Raw genomic sequence first — 21,506 nt, 5'->3', positions numbered from 1 at the left:
CATCATGCAGTGACTTCTTAACTTCCATACTCACCTCCCTATTTCTCATCACTGCTTTCAGTGTACCAACAACCTTTCTTCCCTGCTGTACCCTTTCACGTACTTCCTCCCCCAAAGTTCCATCCTTACTCATCACACTACCCAAGTACTTGAATGCAGTCACATTCTCCATATCCTCACCATCCAACCTCACTGCACACTCTGTGACTTCATTCCTCTCAAACACCATAACTTTACTTTGGTTTACATTAACTTTCAGCTTCCTCCTCCTACACACTGTCCCAAATTCATTCACCAAACCTTGCAACTCCCATTCATCTTCACTCAACAATACTGTATCATCAGCAAACAGCAACACCGGAAGCTTCCAAATCTCACCCTCATTCATTAGGGCCACCCCCACATCCACTGCCCTACCTTGCACCTCCTTTACAACCCCATCCATATATATATTAAACAGCCATGGGGACATCACACACCCCTGTTTCAGTCCCACATTGAGATCAAAGAACTCACTCAGCTCACCATCCATTCTCACCGTAGCCCTAGCTCCCTCGTACATACTCTTCACAGCACTCAACAATTTCCCCTCCACTCCATATATTCTTAATACCCTCCACATACCTTGCCTATCTATTCTGTCATAAGCTTTCTCCAAGTCCATGAAGGCAGCATACACTTTCCTTCCCTTCTCTAGATACTTCTCCACTAAACATCTTAGAACAAATATTTGATCTACACACCCTTTTCCCTTCCTAAATCCTGGCGTATATTTAAAGAGCTACACACCCACGTGGGCGAGTTTGGCGATGTCAACAAAGCCAGAAACATTTACTCTCTCAGCTGATTTCTTTATTCCTTAGTTATTTTTCAGGTTTATTTTTGTTTTCTGGTGACATATGGCACTTTTAGCTCACGTTTGAATGTGAAGGCCTTGGCCTACTTCTGTACTCGGCGTCCCTAGTCCCGCTTCAGGCAATGTGGAGCATGTATAGTTTTAGAGCCAGGCAGCATACCACTACACCACGACCAGGTAAAAGTTAACTCATCCTCTTGATGCCCACAGTGGGGGCGGAGGGACGTTGGTTACAAGATTGTGACAACGTGAAAACACTCTTACCTTGTCGTGGTGTAGTGGTATGCTGCCTGGCTCTCACTTGAGAGTCTCGGGTTCGATTCCCGGCATATTGGTAATTTCTCTGATGATTTTTCCTGTGAAAAAAAATACAGGTTCTCTCTTCATTCTGACTTGCCGTAAGTGTTTGGGATAGATTAAAAGCATCTACTTGCCCGAGTGCCAGGGGGTTAACTCATCCTCTTGATGCCCACAGTGGGGGCGGAGGGACGTTGGTTACAAGATTGTGACAACGTGAGTTAACTTTTACCTGGTCGTGGTGTAGTGGTATGCTGCCTGGCTCTCCCCTGAGAGTCCCGGGTTCGGTTTCCGGCATATTGGTAATTTCTCTGATGATTTTTCCTGTGAAAAAAATACAGGTTCTCTCTTCATGTATAGTTTGTTTACCGGCGATATTATTTTGCTCTGATTTCCCACTCCAGCCGTACTGTGACATTTTTTGCAACCATTATGCCTCGTCAATCCAAGAAGATGCTTATGAGACGCAAGAGGTGTAAGGATAGAAGAGAAATAATGGAGGAGAGTAAGAAACGCAGGCGGAATGGAAGCGGGATCAGCCGGTCAGCCTGTTACAACGCGTCCTTCTCTGTCATCTCCCCCTCATCCCTGGACCCTCAACCACACAACACCTGTTGCTACAGAATATTCTTTGAAGGCGAAGAAGTGGCAGAAAATGGGGATAGTGACACAATACTCATCAAGAAAAGTGTTTATGTAGTCACTGAAAAGTTTGGTGTTCAGCAATAGTTATGGAAAAGTCGACTTTGACATAACACTTTCTGGTAGTGGTATTGACACTACAGTACGAGTATTTTGCACAGAGTGTAATTTAGACCTGTTTAACACTAACAACGAGCCAGTGAAGAAAGAAGGAAAGTTCAAATATTATCCCCAGTCAATGCGATGTGTTTATACTGCTCTGTGTGGTGTTGGCTATCGCTCTGTGACGGGATTTTGTGCTTCTCTAGGGCTTCTTGTGATGGAGTTCCGTACCTTTATCGGTACAAAAACCTCATAGTTAATGTGGCCAATTTGAAGGCAAGAAAAATGATAGAAGCGTGTGTGCCAAAAATCAGAGAATACTACGTAACAGTGATGAAGAGACTTCCTGACGATGATGGTGTACTTGACATAGACGTCAGCTATGATGGTAAGAAACATCTGTAATGCTGTGTTTTTAAGGCGACTTCTCGTCGTAAAAACACGAGCTACTGGAACGGGGTCCTTTTGCTAGACCGGATGTAATGCACTAACAAAGGAACAGGACATAAAAATAGGCAGTATACCGTATCACATCTATTACTTAGGTCCTACTCATAACAGTGTACATACAATGATATTTAGCATATAGAGGAACAGAGATACAGGATTACACTCGGCTTCACAGAATGATCACATATATATATTATCACTATGGCACAGGGAGATCGCGGGTATCCTTTAATGTCACTTGGAGGGTAATTATGCAACTGGCGTTGTTCACTTGAATTAATTGTATGGAATTATTATGTCACTGCAAGATAATAATAAACTGGGGCTGTTCACTTTAAGGTTATTGAGATTGAGAGTCTGTTTCGCGGATATTACCATAATAGAGGCAGGGTGCGGATAGCGACACTCGACACTGTCACCAGGTCACGGGGACACGTACACTTATCTTTCGACTCGCCCGCGCACCTACCTCTAGACTCACAGAAAACTCCCTGTGTAATGCTGAGTAGAATTTAGCTCGACTTCTCGTCCCAAATCAACTCAACACGGAGCGGGGTCCTCTTTCGAGACCGGAGCTAGTGCAATGAAGAGAGGCAGGACATAAAAACCTTCGGCAACACCATACACGTGTATTATTTCAGTCAGACACAAGACATTTCAGTAGACATTACATCACAATATAGAGCAATATAAAACCTTATCTAAAATATTGTGTATCTCGCAGGATACTTGCTTCCTAGATATTAATGACAATACAACAAATCTTAGTACTAGGAGTACAGTAAATACCCGTGCGCGCGGAGCGCGTGAGGGGAGAAGGGGGGGGGGTTTGTGATCTGCCAGGAGGGGGGGGGAAGTAGGGAGACACGGCGAGTGACTTAGAACGGCGAGGGGGAAGTTATGGTAATATTTAATGAGGTCCGATATTAGCAAGAGAGTTTAGGTGTTTTCTGTTGGCAAGAATTCTTTGACAATTAACTCTGGTTCTTATTTGGACTTTAAGAGCGAGGGTGAGGAATGGAGAGAGTTTTTAGGGATAGCGTGCGGAGCAGGGGAATATAGTTATTACTCGCTGTCCTCGTTGTTTTGGTGACGCTAGGTTTCTGTCGGCACAACTTTTATATTACACATCTCCCCGGTATATTATGTAGACTCGCACTTCCCAACGCGTAACAAAGTCGGAACCCTCGTAAATTCTATTCCACTATATTACTCAGAGCTTAGCCAATAGCACTCCAATGTGTTAGTCTTTCTTCGGGCTCGAGAGAAGTCCTTAGAAAACTTCGGGATGACACTCGCATGTATTTTCACTTGAGGTCTCTACCCACATTCTCGCCCTTGAACGGAGTATTATGTCCTGGTTGTTTGTTTGTTTGTTGAAAGATTCCCTGCACATATAGTGCAGGCCGGGCCATACATTAGCCCGGTCAGTGGTGTATGGGCTGATTAAAAGAGAGTAAGTGGGGAGAACAGGACCTGGGGAATGCCCAGCACACACGTCCTGTCTCCTGACTGGCTTTGTGGTGTGTGTGAATATATATATGTCCTGGTTTACCCCAATGGAAATTATATGAAATTACTGCACTATAGTCTGACAAATCTAAACGTAGGGTTTTGGTGGAGTCACCCCCTCCCTGCACTGTGCCATGTTTCCTAACCCTACGCTGTATAACGCCTGTGGTTTGTGTAGTAGGAATGATACATAAACATAACTCATACTAATATAACTGTAATGAAAGAGCTGACATGTATCAAGGAAGAATAAAACTATTCTGCATACTATATTAAATGATAATAGAGAAACGTGGCATACAAATTTGGCAGTGTTGCTCTAAAAATATTCTAATTATTATTTACTTCCCCAACACTTCTAACATTGCTAATTAATTTAGCAAGTATAATTGCAAGAAAATTTGAAGGGATAAAAGTGGGAAGAGGCGTTCCTTTCATAATTAAAATAAATATATCAAACAACTCTGGGGTGGCAGCACTCACGCGACACGTGAGAGAGAGAGAGAGAGAGAGAGAGAGAGAGAGAGAGAGAGAGAGAGAAATAATAATAATAATAATAATAATAATAATAATAAAACTTTATTTCCACTAAACAGTGGGTATTCTTATACATTATACAGTAGTACAGCATACAGTATGAAAGTTCTATACACAATATAATACAAGTTGATACATATGGTGGAGAATAGTGACAGAGAGGTAAATGATTTAAAAGGTGTGGGGACACTTAGGTTAAAAATAGATCAATTAAGGGATTTAGGAACGAAGGCAGTGGGAAGGATTAAGACAGATGGGAGTTTGAGCAATAGGGTAGAATGTTTCCCAATGCACCTGGGAGGAGGAGGAGGAGGAGAAGGAGGAGAGAGAGAGAGAGAGTCAAGCAGTTACGGTACGGTAGGTTACATTTCCGTATGCTCTCAATAAAATAGCATAGTAATTATCAACGGCTAATTATTATACAGGTGTTGATGGTGGGGGTCTATATTTATAGGAGGTGTTGGTGGTGGAGGTATAGCGGGTGTTGTTGATGGGGGTGTTGTTGGGGGTAGGGGTATAGGGGGTGTTGGTGGCAGGGGTATAGGGGGTATTAGAAAAACGGAGATCACAAGAGGGAAACAGTGTCAAGGTCATCGCTGATGGAGAGGTCAGCTCGGAAACGTGGCAACAGTGCAGGGAGGGGCTGACTCCACCAAAACCCTACGTTTAGATTTGTCAGACTATAGTCTTATTTTAAGAGGAAAGGAGTCACACTTAACCTACTTCACGATTATTACAGGATCACTCGTATTTCTCGTGGAGAGAAACACGGTTACCTCAGTGATGATCCGGTCGGACTGAGGGCGTCGTCAGGGTAGGGCGAGCCGGGAGGGCACGGGGCGACTCGCTAGGGCGTCCTCTCACGTCCGGGGGTTTCCGGACTGGGCTCCGGTGTAAGGCCCTTGGGACTGGGGCCGAAGAGGGCTAGGAACCTCTGGGTCAGGTCCCAGCGTCGCGGGGGCGTGGTGAGGTCTCGCCCGGGTGTCCTAGGGCGGGCCGGAAGAGGCGACGGACTGCGGTCTCCTATGAGCAGGGGCGCCGACAGGGGAGGACTGCGGCAGCGGCTGTCACGGGGGCCCGACAGGTGGGTCTTCTCAAGGGCCTCGCGCAGGGAACAGAGGCCGGGGGAAACAGGGAGGTCTTTCCTCCTTACTATACCCTGGGAGCGACCATCGATCGTCTCTACCGGAGTGCTGAGGGAGCGACCGTGGATCGTCTCTACCTGAGCTTTCAGGGAGCGACCATTGATCGTCTCTTCCTGATTTTTATGGGAGCGACCATAGATCGTCTCTACCTTGTTTTTATGGGAGCGACCATTGATCGTCTCTACCGGAGTGCTGAGGAAGCGACCGTCGATCGTCTCTACCTGAGCTTTCAGGGAGCGACCATTGATCGTCTCTACCTGATTTTTATGCGAGCGACCATAGATCGTCTCTATCTTTTTTTATGGGAGCGACCATTGATCGTCTCTACCGGAGTGCTGAGGGAGCGACCGTCGATCATCTCTACCTGAGCTTTCAGGGAGCGACCATTGATCATCTCTACCTGATTTTTATGGGAGCAACCATAGATCGTCTCTACCTTGTTTTTATGGGAGCGACCATTGATGGTCTCTACCGGGTTTTGATGGGAGCGACCATAGATCGTCTCTACCTTGACACTATTAGAGCGACCATAGATCGTCTCTACCTTAGGGGCGCTGCCTGGAGTATAGTTTCTGACTCCACCCCTAGCTAACTCGGTGATTCCGCCACGCGAAGGTAGTGTCTTTCACCTACGGTGGCGGCGGCGTGGTGGTTGAATGTCACAGGGGTGCACGGCCCGGGCTGACATACGTCGTTGTTGCCCGGAATGGTGGTGGCTGGTGGCGGCTACCCTGTGGGGTCCGAGTGGGGGTGTCGGCATTCTCGTGGGCAAACTCCGTTGTTTCTGGTTCGCCTCGTTGTCGGGGATACTATGGTATTCTCCGGAATATTCCGGAGTACCGTATGTGTGTCCGTTAAAGCCACGCATTTCACCCTGGTTCCTTGATGCGGGGAGGGACTGAATTATTTTTCAATATACACTTCTTACCCTGATGGCACGAATTTCTGTTAGGCCACTGTTTAATATATTTTCCGTGTAAGCACTGTCACTATACTCTGGATCACTGTCACTGTCACCGTCTTACCCATGTTTCCTGGGTTTGTTAGATCACTGTTTCACTTACTGTCAGGGAGGCTCACCTGTCTGGGGCCTCGACCTGAGGGGCGGCTCCTATATTAGGGCCGCACCGGTGTGGTGCAGGGAGGCCCTGTGGTCTGGGGGCCTCGACCTGATCGGTGGCCCTTGGGACTAGGGCCGAACAGCCGGAGCAGTCGGGCCTGCTTCCTATGCCTCCGGGGAGTGAGGGAGCCTGGATCGCCTTCGTTGTAGACTGCAGCGGCGGGCCTGGGCGTCCTGGGACTGCGGGTGCTCAGGGGGAGAGGCGCCGTCAGGGCTGGACTGCGGCAGCATCTCCTGCAGGGCTCTGGCAGGGTCAAAGAACTCCCGGGTGTGGGCGGTAGGTCCGATATTGGGCCTTGCCACCACTCTAGTGCCTCCTCCGGGCCTATAAGCCCGGATGGCGACGAAGGGCTCCCCGAAGGGAAAGAGGCTAAAGGGAGACTCACGCTCTTCGTGGTCCCTTGAGTGTGTCTATAGGCCTGAGCCGGGGCTCTCCTTCACCTATTGTGCACCTTGGCTGTAGCCGTGAACTTGCCCGGTGTACAGGGGACACCTATAGGGTGATCGAGGTCGCCCTTTCGCCGTGGCAAGGTACCGCCGGCGTGGTGTTCCTCCCGCAGTAGGGGACAAGCCGGAGTGAGGGGCTCAGAGGCCACACTCTCTCCAATACGGACAGATCCTACCTGCAGGGAATTCTCTACCCTGGTACGTGCCCCGGCCGGAGCTGAGTGTCTGCCCGTACGGAAGACGACTAACGGGTGAACTGGTTCGCCTGTCCGTTGCGGCAAGGTACCGACCCCGGGACGCCGCTTCCGTAATTGGGTAGCGCTACACGTACGGTAGCAGAGTCTCTCTACCCTGGAACGTATTCTGGCCGTAGCCAAAGAGCAACTGGAGAGGGATGCACACAGGCAACTCTCTCTCCTCAGTGTGTTAAGGCCGGAGCCTTTGGTCACCTTCCCCTTTACACACTCTGTTAGGCCGTAGCCTATGTATGTCACTTTCTCTTTCTTTAGGCCGTAGCCTTGGGCCTCCCGCCCTAGAGGGTGTAACAAGACCGTCAATACGGTGTTACCTGGGACTGAATTCTTTTCAGTCCCACCCCTGGTCTGACGATCACTACCCCGCCCGCACAGTAGTTCGGTTCCCCTGATCACCTGGGGTTGGGGCACTTGCGGGGAATAGGGGCTCAGGGCCGTGATGCCCTGATGACCCTCTTGCCCGGGGTCACTAACCTCACCGGTGTGTCCTCCCGGGGTGGTGGTGGGGTGGCGGCTCAGTGGTGGTGTGGGGGGTGGTGAGGTGGGAGGTCCTGCGGCGGGCACGGCGGGCATTTTAACATCTTTATTATATTTTTTTCTTGTCATTCTTATGTTCTTTACTCATGTGTTTGATTTACAATATATTTTGTCTACAAATTTTGAAATGTTCGCTTGCAGGGTCATGGCACGTTCTCTGGGTTGTGGTGTTAGGTTTTGTGGTTGATTTTTGAGACAATATCAAAGAAATGCATGATGTGCAAAACAATGGAAAACAAACTGAAAAAAAAAAAAAACAGAGAAAAGTATGAGCGTTGGTGTCAGAAACATAAAACTAACAATGCATGTAAAAAGAACCACCTGCAGAAACATACGACGCCATCTTTGACACACGTTTTCTCGAAAGTAAGTTTTCCAGACAAACTGAAATAACAACTCCATTTCTGGTTCAGTCTTCATTGATTTGGTCTCATTTAAATCCCAGTGCTTTTCTGCAAAAACTGTTAACAGCTCATCTGTAGAAACTGACTCACTGTAGCACCAGCCTTTTTTAAACCATTATTTTCTTGTACGACCCCCCCAAAAAAAATTTTGGCAAGAATCATTAATTTATAAAAGCTAAAGTAGAGTACATATGCCCAAAAGCTGTATACACTTTAACATATATCATATACACTCTTCACCCAAAAATATCAGCTCACTACCTCAAATAGTTTGTCCCACATTACGTTTTGAAAAAACAAAATGCGGGTCAAAATGACACAAAAAAATGGGTCTTTCATTTTTTTTTGCTTTATTTATTGTCTTTTAAGTTCAAATTTTGTCAAAGTGCAGTCAAAGGTGTTCTTTAATATTCCTAAAGTTTTCAAAGTAATAGCCTTAATCTGAAACTCTTCACTAGTACGAAATGCATCTAAGCCCTTAAAAGAAGGCAAGAAGTTCAATTGCTTCAGAGGTAAAGTGTTATTTGTGGCACTGACTGGGCATTTCATCCAACATCTTTGACATTCACACCCATTGCTTTACCTCAGGCAATGAAAGACTTTGAAACTTCTTTCATGAGGTCAGTAGAGATGTCACTAACATTACATACCAGAAGTTTTTGTGTAAAGTCTCCTTGCCTCTCCACAAAGTTCAGGAGAGATAGGTCACCCTCCAGGGTTTATATTATTGTACAGAAATAGCATGAGTCATATTGGAAGGCTTTTGACACATTTTTACCAACCATGGATTATCTAAGTAACACAGACACATCTTTTTATATTTCCTTTATGAACTCTTTTTCTGCTAGCGTCTTCAGTCAGACTCAATTTTCAAACACTGTGCTGCCTTTGAAGATCCACTGGCGTATGAGTTTAGCATGACCATTCCCAGAAGAATTACTTCTTAAGAAGGAATTCCTCAGTATTAGACCTAGCACCCAGCTCTTTCTAATTTTGTAGGTGATCAATACTGTAGCTTAGGTCCTCAGTGTAATTAGATCTTGGTCTGCTTAATAACTTTTCCATTGATAAACTTTGGGGTGCTACTTTGGCTTGTTATCTACGTGTCATGAATTTACTTTGGTATGCGATCTACACTTAATATTGCGATGTATGTGTCATGAATCTACTTTGGTATGCGATCTAGATGGTTAGAGAGTGTGATGCATGAGTGGAATGTCTGTTCGAGTGTCGAAGCTCCGGTCCCGACTCAACAATATGTGGCAACAGCACACTTCATTCCGCCATAGACATCAGTCTCGACAGCTTTGGTATGTTATCTACAAGCTAGTTTGTTACCTAATTTCCAAAGATTTGCTTGTAATCTACTTTGTTACCTAGATTTCAAAGATAGGCCAGTCCTTTACCTTTCTTAATTCCTCCTAACCTCCATAAATCCTCATTTATATTTCAGTCATTGACACAGCCCTTAAGATGCTCACAAAAGAATTCTACACCGAAATCAGCGACGAATCTAAGGTACTGGCATTTTTAAGAAGACATGGACTTTTTGATGAAGAACAGTTTCACCGTGTCATCGATGTGGCGGAGAGATGAAGGACGCTCGGAAAAGAAGACGAAATGGTGAATTTATGCCCGTTCTTCGTTGCAGAAACCGTGGATGTCAAACTTTTCGTTCTGTTCGCAGAGGCAGTGCATTCTTCCACTTCACAGATTTAAATAACAAACTAAATTGCAAGCTCTCTCTTTGCCAAATTTTAGAATTGATCTTTTATTTTATACAAGACCTCTCTTATGATCTGGTTCAAAGTTTAACTGGTAGAGGTACCGAAGCAATTTACGATTGGTTCAACATGTGCAGAGAAGTTTGTACAGCGATTGTTTCAGTCCAGAATCGTGGTCAAATGGTAGGCACTGAAGAAGAGCCTGTGCAAATTGATGAAGCACGCTTTGCAGGACGGCGAAAATACAATAGAGGCTGAATGTTGCAAGGAGACCGGGCTCCAAATTCAACAGACAGCGAAGCTGAAGTGGACAATAACCGTAACCATGGAAGACGTATTGATGGTCCTTGGGTGTTCAGTTTGAAGAAAGGTTCAGATTGCCGATATTTTTGCATTCAAAGAAGAGACCGTGAGACACTTCAACCAATTATTCAGAGAGAAGTCGCTGAAGGCTCAATAATCCATTCCGACGAATGGCCAGCTTACTCAAATTTAAACCAACTCAATTTTCGTCATTTTTCCGTAAATCATCAGCAATATTACGTCGATCCTAACACCGGAGCACATACACAAGGAATTGAAAGATCCTGGCTTGATGCGAAGATTCGTATATTGAAAGAAATGAGAGGCTGCAATCAAAGACATTTCAATCGCACCTAAACTACTTCTGTTGGCTGATGATGAGAAAAGAAGCTCCTGACTTATATTTAGCATTTTTAGCTGATGTACGTGCTGTTTATTGCTAGATGAGAAAAGAAGCTCCTGACTTATATTTAGCATTTTTAGCTGATGTACATGCTGTTTATTGCTAGATGAGAAAAGTAGCTCCTGACTTATATTTAGCATTTTTAGCTGATGTACCGTACGTACTGTTTATCGCTAGAATATTATTAATAGAAAATTTTTTAATATTTTACTTAAATTATCCCTGTTATATATATGTTATTATGTTTTACTATGTAGATATCATTCCAAATTAAAATTTGTACAGTGTAGACATTTTAGCCGATGTACATGCTGTTTATTGCTACAATATAAATAAAATAAAAAATTTTAATATTTCAATTACATTTTCTCTATGTTATATATATGTTATAATATGTTTTACTATGTAGATATCATTCCAAAATAAAATTTGTACGGTGTAGATACCTGTACTTTTTCCTTGTAGATAACAAGCCAAAGTTCGGTGTAGATATTTTTTCCTTGTAGATAACAAGCCAAAGTTCGGTGTAGATATTTTTTCCTTGTAGATAACAAGCCAAAGTAGCACCAACTTAGGTCCAAACAGCCTTGTCTACAAGAACTGAAGGGGATGACTTGGTTGTAAAGTTCTGATGCACTTTGCATGAAACCTAAATGAGCATACCATATTAGTTCAAGCAGGTTTTATGAGAGAATGAAGCAAAATCCTTCAGCCTTAAACCTTAGTTTATTTTGAGTCTTCTTTCTAACTTTGTCCATCTTCCTTTATGACCAGTCCAAGCAGCTGGAAACATTAGAGCCAACCAGACCTATTCCACTGCCCAGATTCAGACTAAGTTTAGCTATAGACACAGCAGCTCTTACTTCAGAACCCAAGAGCCACAGTGTTGGTAAATGGGTGTCTTCTACACATTTGATTACAGTGCTCATTTTTCAGCACAAGGGCTATACTTTATAGTAGGACCAGTCCCACTCTGCTCAGGATTATGAAGATTCTGTGTTGTCAATATGCACTGTATACTCCAGATTCTGTAATGTTCTTTTTGTCAGTATTAACCCTTTAACCGCGGGTGTCATTCCAGAATGACATTGCAAAAACTGGACCAAACCGCGGGTGTCATTCTCGAATGTTTGTGAATATTTTGAATATCCCGCGTTTTTTCCATGCGCCAATTGTTTCAAGGGAGAGTAGCTATTAAGTTCTTTCACTCCAGCCGACCCCCACCTCCCTCCTCCCCCCCCTGGGGCCCCACCTCCCACCCCCTGGGCCCCCCACCCCACTCCGGACCAAACACGCATCAGTATCTGTCCAGCTGTGTGAGCAACAACACTGCTGATGTGGAAGTGAAGTGCAGGCAATTACAGTGCCTTTTACCTGCCTCAGTGAACACAGAGTGGGTGTTTATCGTATGTGCAGTGTTCATATATGTTTATAGTATTATTATCAGAATGAGGTTGGCATTTGGTAATGGTGTGTGAGCGAAAAAAAGTGATTACAACACCGCTGATATGGCAGTGAAGTGCGGGTAATTACAGTGTCTTTTACCTGCCTCAGTGAACACAGAGTGGGTGTTTATCGTATGTGCAGTGTTCATATATGTTTATAGTATTATTATCAGAATGAGGTTGGCATTTGGTAATGGTGTGTGAGCGAAAAATAGTGATTACAACACCGCTGATGTGGCAGTGAAGTGCGGGTAATTACAGTGCCTTTTACCTGCCTCAGTGAACACAGAGTGGGTGTTTATCGTATGTGCAGTGTTCATATATGTTTATAGTATTATTATCAGAATGAGGTTGGCATTTGGTAATGGTGTAAGAGTGAAGGTAATGGTGTGTGAGCGAAAAAATAGTGATTTTACACCCCTCACTTCTAACGGCTCTGCCCGTCCTGTGAAAGTCAACAAAGTCATGAAACCTACATCAATGGAAAGCTGAAGGTTAGTACTTTCTAATGGTACCTTATTTTTTTCTCTAGCTTTATTCTGTGCAAAGTTATTAAGGTTTAACCCCTCTGTGAGGCAATTCAGAATCCGCAGACATGCCCCGGGAGGCAAAAGTTTCGGGAAATTTGACATGTCATATTTTTATGATTTATGTGTTTGGGATGATGGATAATGATGAAATATCAATAAAAATAATAAAATAAATATATTTTACCTACCCATTACTGAAATAACAGCTGATGAAGCTGATGAATGCAGTATGGGTAATCCATGAGGATGCCGCAGAAAGTAAACAAACAACTTTTTTCTATCTGGTGTTTTCACTTATAGCTTGAACAGAACATTCTTTCCTTATTAGAAAAACTTATTTCTTGCTTCTGTGTACAATTATTTTCAAAACAGAACTTGTTTCCATATTCAAAAAATTGTAATTTCAACTTCTGAACTTTACTAATGCTACCAGTAATTAGAACAGAACTTATTTCCTCTCATTCAACAAAACTTTTCTTCTTCTTATAGTTTGAACAGAACATTCTTTTCTTATTAGAAAAACTTATTTCTTGTACCAAATAATCAAGAATTTCACCATCAAAAAACAGGAGAAAATACTCCATTTCAGAACTGTTTTTGTCTACTCCAGCAGCCCTTGTCACTCCACTGTGAGTTGCATCAAATCTATAGCAATTTGGTATGAATCTATCACCATTTGCCCAGATAAACCCAGATCCACCAGCACTACCAATACCACCAGGCCTACGGGGAGGGTCACACACCCTGGGATCATCATCATCATCACTTAGGTCTGAATCATCATCACTCTCGTCACTCACGGGAATAAATCCATCACTGTCACTGTCTGCCATCCCCTCACTGTCACTACCACTCTCCTGTGCCATCCCCTCACTGTCACTACCACTCTCCTGGTCATCACTATCGTACTCCAAACCTGGCGATAACTTACGTTTCACGCCAGCACTACTCACTGATACCCCTGAGGTTGACGGAGTTTGTGTATCACTGTCGGAAAATCCTTCAAAATCGGTGATGTCATGCACTTCCCTCTCTTCATCAAGTCTACTAGTCACTTCAGAGTTCTGCAAATTGCTGTCCGGTTCTGCCATCTCATCTGAATACTGTGCTGAGGGCGAAAAGTGAAGACTTCCCTCTAACTCCACGCTACGCACAATCGCGCTGCCTAACCTCCGCGCGTTGCAGACGTGAAAAAAAATCGGTCACATGTACTGTTATTACAGCATATTTTTGAAGGATTTTAGGCATATATTTGTTTGTAGAAAATTATCTTATGGTTTATGAGTCATTTTTAGGTAATTATTTGAGCATAAAATGCGAAAATAAAAAAAAAATCCACCCTAAAACCCGGTACATTTGTACCAGCAGGTTTGTTTACATATGACGTCAGAGCCCAGACCCCTCTGAGTGCAACGTGGAAGGTTGGGGGTATCAAACGATGCCACCCGTTGCCTGAGGCTCTTTTACTCAAAAGTCCCGACCCGGAATCCATCAAGAGAACCCGTCTTAAGACCCGACCCGGACTTAAAGGGTTAAAGGTTTGTTTACATTTGGCTGAAACCCCCGCGGGAGAGGACAGTCAGACCAAAACAATACCCGCGGTTAAAGGGTTAAGCCAGATGGCTAAGACATCCAGATTCCTAACTAATTAGTAATGATTTGTTGATCTTTCTGAGGTAGAATCCACCTTGCAGTTATGATGGGGCTTGAAGTGTGGTCAGTGAGGTTCCTGGCTGCCTCATTAGGACTGATATCCACCAGCATATATCCATCCCCAGGTAAGGGGGTCAGCTGGTGGTGATGATGTCCCCCAGCACCAGTCATCTTTAGGAAGAGATGTTGCCTCCCCATGTGTTTTCCATGCGTGGCATCCCATGATGTGAAAGAGGCGGGTTGTCTGTTGGATGAACTATGCCACACCATCCATCGTATATCTAGCAACATGCCTCTTTGGTTGCCTGGTCTGGCTAGACGAGCAGCCTAGTGAGGCCCAACCAAGTTTGCCAAGTGGGCACCACATGACCTGCCACTTTACTTGTCCAGAGCAGCTGTCTGTTTGTGTGGTGGTTACCTGAATACTGTATACTCTTTCACACTCCTTTGGCTATCAGGTGTTCTGTTAATCACTGTTTCGCCTCCCTTTGTTGGGCATATGTGGTGGTGGTGGGGGGAATGAAGGTTTTACTTGTTATCTTACGGCAGAATCTTCCCCCTAAAATTGATTTTCATATCTGACAAGGGCAGGCCCACAAGACATCTACTGGTCACATTCCTCCTGCTGACCTCAGGCACTTTGGGAGTCCTGAATCTCCTGTTGATAAACCCTGCAAGTCTACTGGATCCCCAAATGACTCTTCCCCATCCCAGGAGCTGTTGGTCCTTCCCCAGGCTCCAGGGGTTATGGGGTACTCACAGAACACTCCTACTAATATGTTCTGCATAGTAACATTTGAACCCTATCAGGCTATTGGAAGTAAAGGTAAAAGGAGTTCTTGAGGGAGAGGCACCAAGCTCTCTAACAAGTCTTTTAATCCTACCATTGAGATGGTTGCCAGTATCTTTATGCAGATGACTATGAGAAATTCATTGTCTTGAATCTGGCTGATGGTACTTCAGTTAGAGACCAAAATGCATTTAAAGTTTCCTGTGACCTGGTCAAGGCTTGTGGGTCATTCCCAAATGTTGCCCCACAGGCAGTTGGGTCTCTTCTTGTTGGAACCAAGGATGCTGAAGAAAATGCTCATATTCATGCCATCAAAGATTTGATGTCCAAAGAAGTGGTGATCACCTCTCATGCCACCCTGAACCAGACCCAGAGAGTAGTCTTTTCCAAGGATTTCCGTGGACACCCAGAGGAGGACTTCCTTGAGGGGCTGGCATGCCAGAGAGTGGTGAAAGTTGGAAGGATCAAGAAGGTAAACAGGGTCTTGACAGATACACTATCTCTGATTTTGGTGTTTGATTGGCTGATATTGTCCGATGTTGTAGATGCAGCTTTCTACCATCTTTGGGTTAATGTCTGTGTGCCAAGGCTCAGGAGATGTTTACATTGCCAGAGATTTGGGCATGTCAGTTGATCATTTTGTAGAAAATTTCAGGGTCTCCCACAAGTGTGTATCAACTGTGGTGTTGATTGTCATGGTGAGATTGACTGTCGGAACCCCCCCTTCATGTGAGAACTGCTGTGGTGCTCATCCATCTTCATCAACCCAGTGTGACCAGTACAGATTTGAGAATGAGATTGCATGAATCTGAGCCTGTGAGCAACTTTCTTTTGCAGAGGCAAAGACAAGGTCAGGAGGCTGTTTATCCGTCCTTGGGTCACCTTGGCTTCAGCCTCATCATGTCACCAGGAAACTCAACAGTACAAAAGAACAAATCCTGTTGCTCCACCAGCCTCTCAAAACACTCACTCACTGAAGGCATCCCAGTCAGAGGAGCCTCTGTGGCAGTGACAACTGGGGGAAACAGTGCCTCCTCCACAAGGAGTTCACCCATGAGTGAGGCTGCCTCCCCACTTCCACACTTGCACATGGTCTGAAGACTGCATTCACAGCCCAGGCAGGGACATCAACAGCCAGACACATGCTGCCACCTTGTGTGTCATCGAAGCTTGATCATCAAAGCATGAGGTCTGCTTCTTCCCTTTGTGATGAGGTTGTGGCTTATCAAAGTAATGTGGTTGCCCCTATTAGGGTTATCACTGTGCAGGCTACCAAACCTAGATTGACTCCACCATAACCAGTCGCCTATGCTTTGTCTCCACCTATTGGTAGGTGGCAGATAGTTAGGGGTGAGAAGAGAAGGAAGCAGCTCCATGTTGCTGCTTTGCAAACCTCATCAGCAAAAAAGAAAAAAAAGAAAAAAAAAAAAAAAAAAAAAAAAGCAAGCAAGCTGTTAGGCCCTCTGGGTCACCATTGGCACCCACCATCTGTAGCTCCAAACAGAGGGTCTTCCAACCAGTGAAGAATGGGGCAGCCCCAACAGCTGGCCTCAAACCTAATACAATAGACTCTTGCTTTAACAGATGTTGATAAACTGAATATCATATTTAATGGACATCACAAAGTCCACCGGACTTTCGTCAGCTATAATGAACAATGTCTGTTAAGTGGGGTTCAGTACAGTACATGTGTTTACCACCAATTTTACTCCAACCTGGCCTGAAATTGCCCTCTCCCCATCATGACTGCTTAGTTGTAAAATCAGAGTATAGTAATCCTGCACTAGTCATGAAGAAGTGCTGTGATAAGGATGTGAAATGGGACAAATAAGTTTAAACGGATATACTTTTTGTTTTTAGTACTAGAAGAAGCTATTGTACCGGTACTTATTTTTTCGGATCAGTTTTCCCCCCAGTTAGTCTGTTATAGTGCGGGTCTGCTGTACAAAACATTCCTAATCCTACAGTGGAACAATAGAGGCCTAAGAAGCAAATAGAAAGAGCTTCAACTTCTCTTAGCTGAGACCTATCCAGTCTTTGTATGTCTACAGGAAACTCTGATGAGGGACCAGGTATTTTCTCAACCCAGGGGATATGTTCATGTATTCTTACCCCCACACCCTGCAGGTGATTATCAGGGTGGCTGTGCCATTTTATGCCGTTCTGATGTGCCTTGTTCATCATTCTTCCCTCCGAGCAGTGGCAGTTCAATTGCACCTGGGGAGGAGACACACAGTGTGCAAGGTCTATCTCCTGCCAAGTACCGTCATCCTTTGAAAGGTCCTTGGTGGATTGGTTTGCCATCTACCTCAGCCATTCATTCTTCTTGGGGATTTGAATGGATGGCATTCTTTGTGGGAAGATGTGATATTCAATCCACGAGGGGAGTTGTTGGTGTCAGTGGTGGAAGACTAGACCTCTGTGTCCTCAACACAGGGGATCCTAAACATTTACAAGTACTGTAAGGAATGGGAGCCTTCCAGCTATTGACCTCATCTTGTCTTCAGCTGACTGGGCTCTAGATTTATGCAGAGTGTCTTTGATGATTTCCATGGCAATGGCCACTACCTAGTTTTACTACATGTAGCTTGCAGTCCACCCATACCACGTGTTCCTTATTGGTGTCTGGACTGGACTGACAGACCTTTTTCCAGACCTATGTGTTCTTCAGTCATGGGAGTAGGAGTTTCATAGTGTTGATGAAGCTGTACTGTGTTTCACATCTAATCTTTACCAGGCAAGTATTGAGGGCAGTTCCCAGAACAATCGGTTCCTCTCCTTGCAGGCCTGTGACACATTGGAACAGCGAGGGTACAGGGGCTCACAAAACCCACAGAGCTTCATACCCCTGTTTTAATTCACACAGACAGAACAAGTTTGTGCAGTTCCGCTGTGCCCATGCAGATCACAGGTGGATCATAAAGAATGCACAACATATCTCATGAGCAGCCCATGTTTCTTACATTAACTCCCCCGCTCCCATATCCCAGGTTTGGAGGTGGGTGCTGAAGATAAAGGGAATATTCATTAAACCCATCAGTGCTAGAATCAATGGGGATACTGTATCAGGAGCTCTTAAAATTGCTACTGCTTTTGCTAACAGTTTTATACTGTTTTACAGAAGAGATCCTTCATTGCCAAATATTGTTGATCATTTGCATCTAGAGAGACTGGGGCTGGATTTTCAGTTACAGGGAGGGGAGACTACAGCACCTTATTGACTGCGAGAGCAATGAAAGCTGCCCTTGCATCTTCCAATGACAGCTGCAGGACACCATGGTATTCCACATGCCATGATTCATCATCTAGGCGAGAATCCCTGACCTTTCTATTGGCCTTGTTCAGTGGGATGTGGGAGGAGGGGGTGATGCCAGCTATCTAGTGGCTGGCAATAATCCTCCTGATCATGAAATTAAAAAGGAACCAGTCCGTTGTGTCCATTTTCTGCCCAATCTCTATAACATCCTGCATTTACAAACTGTTTGAGAAGGTGGTAAATGTACCAGTATATCTTGTTTGTTTTTTTCAGAAAATGATGCTTTTTGTTTTTTGTTTTCAAAATCCCAGTGTAGGTTTAGGCAGATGAGATTCACAATGAGTAATCTCCGCCTTGAGTTGTATATCTGCACCACATACACTTCTACACAGCACCATGTAATTGTTTTTGTAACTTGGAGAAGGTGTATGATACAGCTTGGCATCATGGCATATTACCTTATCCAATTTCAATTTTTATGGTCTTCAGGGTTGTTTACCTATTTTTATTTAGAACTTCCTCTCAGAGAGGAAGTTTCAGGTGCTAGTGGGATGTGAGCTTTCTCCCCTGTACACTCAGGAGGAGGGAATGCCACAGGGAAGTGTTTTGAGTGTGGCATTATTTGCAGTTCCAATTAATGGAATTATGGAGGTCCTGCTGGAGGGGGTGAAAAACTCCCTCTTTGTGGATGACTTCTTTATCTCGTTTGCTGCATCCCATACGTCGGTGGCAAAGCGTTGAGTGCAACTTGCAATAGATCGGTCTTTTACACGGGGAAAGAAATGTGGCTTTAGGTTCTCCTCATTGAAGACGTTTGCAGTGTACTTCTACCAATTGGGTTGCATCCTGACCCAGATGTGTCAATTAAATGGTCAAACGATTACTTGTAAGGAAGAAATGAGGATTTTAGGCCTTGCCTTCGACCTCCATCTTACTTGGGTCCCACATTTAAAGCAGATAAAGGCATCCTGCCAGAAAGTTTTGAATCTTATAAAGGTTCTGGCTCATATTAGATAATGTGCTGACAGATATACCCTCCTCCTGCTCCATCCCATCAAAACTCTGGTGCAATCCAAACTAGAATATGGTTGTGTGGTGTACGGTACTCTTCAGCTACCCCTGACCAGTTACACATCTTGGACTCTGTACATCATGCAGACCATCATTTTGTTACACATCTTGCAGGCCTTCATTTGGTTACTGGAGAATTTTGCATCTCCCCTGTCCCAAGTCTGCTTGTATGCAGGGGTAATGGGGCTGGAGCTATGGCATTGGTTCCTAATGGTGAGGTGTTGGTGTGGTACAGAGTCCTGGGGCTTCTTGAAACCTCAACAAATGACTGCATTTTTAGTTCTGCCCAGCACACTTTTTATGACCTTGATCCCCAATTTCCATGCCTCTTTTAGTTATGGGGCAAAGGAAGTCATGACTGTTCTCAGCTTCACACATACTCCAGTTTTAGGCATGGTAGCATCTGTCGTTTCACCTTGGGTATTATTTGAGTCAGATTTTTGCCAGTATGTCAAGGCCCCTAAGGCTGTGACATAAGACGTGGTGATCCGCACCTTGTTTTTAGATCATATTGCCCTCCATACTGGATCTGTCTCAGTTTTTACTGTTGGCTCAGAGTCTGCTTTTGGTGTTGGAGTTGTCTTCCCTGATTTTAGCCAGAGTGGCACCCTTCCCTCCTCATCCTCAGTTGTTGCTGAGCTGTCAGCAATTCTGATTGCACTCCAACTTATAATAAGTGTTTCTATTTAAGCAGCTTCAGTGCAGCCTTATCTTTCCTTGAGCATTTAACTCTCCCCGCCTCTTGATGTTGGAAATTTTAGAAAAGATTCTTCTCATGGGCCATCATGGCCAGAGAGTTTCAGTTTGGTAGATACCAGCCCATGTTGGACTGCAGGGAAATGAATGTGCACATAAGACAGCAAGGACAGAAGCTACTATTGATGCATCTATCAGCTCTCTCCCCTAGAAGGATTACTTCTTTGTGATTAAGACTGCTGTCCACACCTCTTGCCAGCATGCATGGGATACACTTCTTGTTCTAAGGAAGTTACAGGAGGTATGGCAGTAGTTAGTCCATGAGCCAATACAGACATACTCCATCACTGGGAAGTTACCATGACCTGTCTACAGATCAGTCATACACACCAGGCACATTGCCATCTCCTGGATGGAAGACCCCTCCTTACTGTGAAGACTGTCTGGTACCACTGCTTGTGCAGCACCTCTTACTTGAGAGTCCCAGTTGAGGGGATGCTCGCCATCGATGCCTCCCCAGGTTTAGGGCAGGAGATGGATTTTACCTTCTCAGTCCTTGGATGGGAGATGCCACCCTCCTTTTTGTTGAGGTAGCAGGCTTCCTCAATCATCATTATTTTTTATGCATAGTTTTAACTGCTGTTGTTTTATGCATAATTTAATGGTTCATACTTATTGTCATATATGAACTTCAGTGTTAGATAACTGTTTATTTGTGTTTTTGTATTAGTTATATACTCTCTCTCTCTCTCTCTCTCTCTCTCTCTCTCTCTCTCTTTATATATATATATAATTATCATCATCTAGACCTCCTTTCCCATCTTAGAGCAGGGTGAGGAGTAGCAATGTCCAGACAGTCCAAATTTGCCCAATCCAATGGGCCATGCATCCATTCGCTCACCATTCAAGCCCCAGAATATGGCTCAATATGATACTTCAAAAACATTCGCCACGTTCTGTAGCTTCACACAAATGTATCCAGCAGAGTCAGTCCGGATGCTGTCACGTTCTAAAGGAGTGCCAAATTTCTGATCATGTGCTACTCCTCACAATATTCATCCAGCCACCTCGATCTCTTGTCAGTCCCCTAGCCTCACTGACTTCCAAACCTCTCTTCCTCACACACTCATCCACCATATCCTTCCACATTCTCCTTGGCCTACTTTGCCTCCTCCCTCCTTCAGATTTGCCCAGATATATCTTCTTCACCACTCTATTGTTATCCATTCTCTCCACATGACCATACCATCTCAGTACACTCTCTTCGATTGTGGTGTCCACAGACTTCCTTACTCCACATCTTTCACGAATCACATTATTTCATATCCTATC

At 44.5% G+C, this 21,506-nt stretch overlaps 1 protein-coding gene and 1 pseudogene across 1 annotated transcript in view; both read left to right on the top strand.

Annotated features, from left to right (window-relative positions):
• LOC145401224 (uncharacterized) overlaps positions 1-21,506 on the top strand; it is a 107,787-nt gene that overhangs the window by 8,760 nt on the left and 77,521 nt on the right. The gene's annotated exons all lie outside the window — the stretch shown is intronic.
• LOC145401234 (uncharacterized) lies at positions 9,510-10,643 on the top strand (annotated as a pseudogene).

This window comes from Coenobita brevimanus, chromosome 6 (assembly GCF_032717465.1).
Source record: "Coenobita brevimanus isolate Jiangsu-jjx chromosome 6, ASM3271746v2, whole genome shotgun sequence".
Taxonomy (NCBI): Eukaryota; Metazoa; Arthropoda; class Malacostraca; order Decapoda; family Coenobitidae; genus Coenobita; species Coenobita brevimanus.
This window is presented reverse-complemented; position numbering and strand designations above follow the sequence as displayed.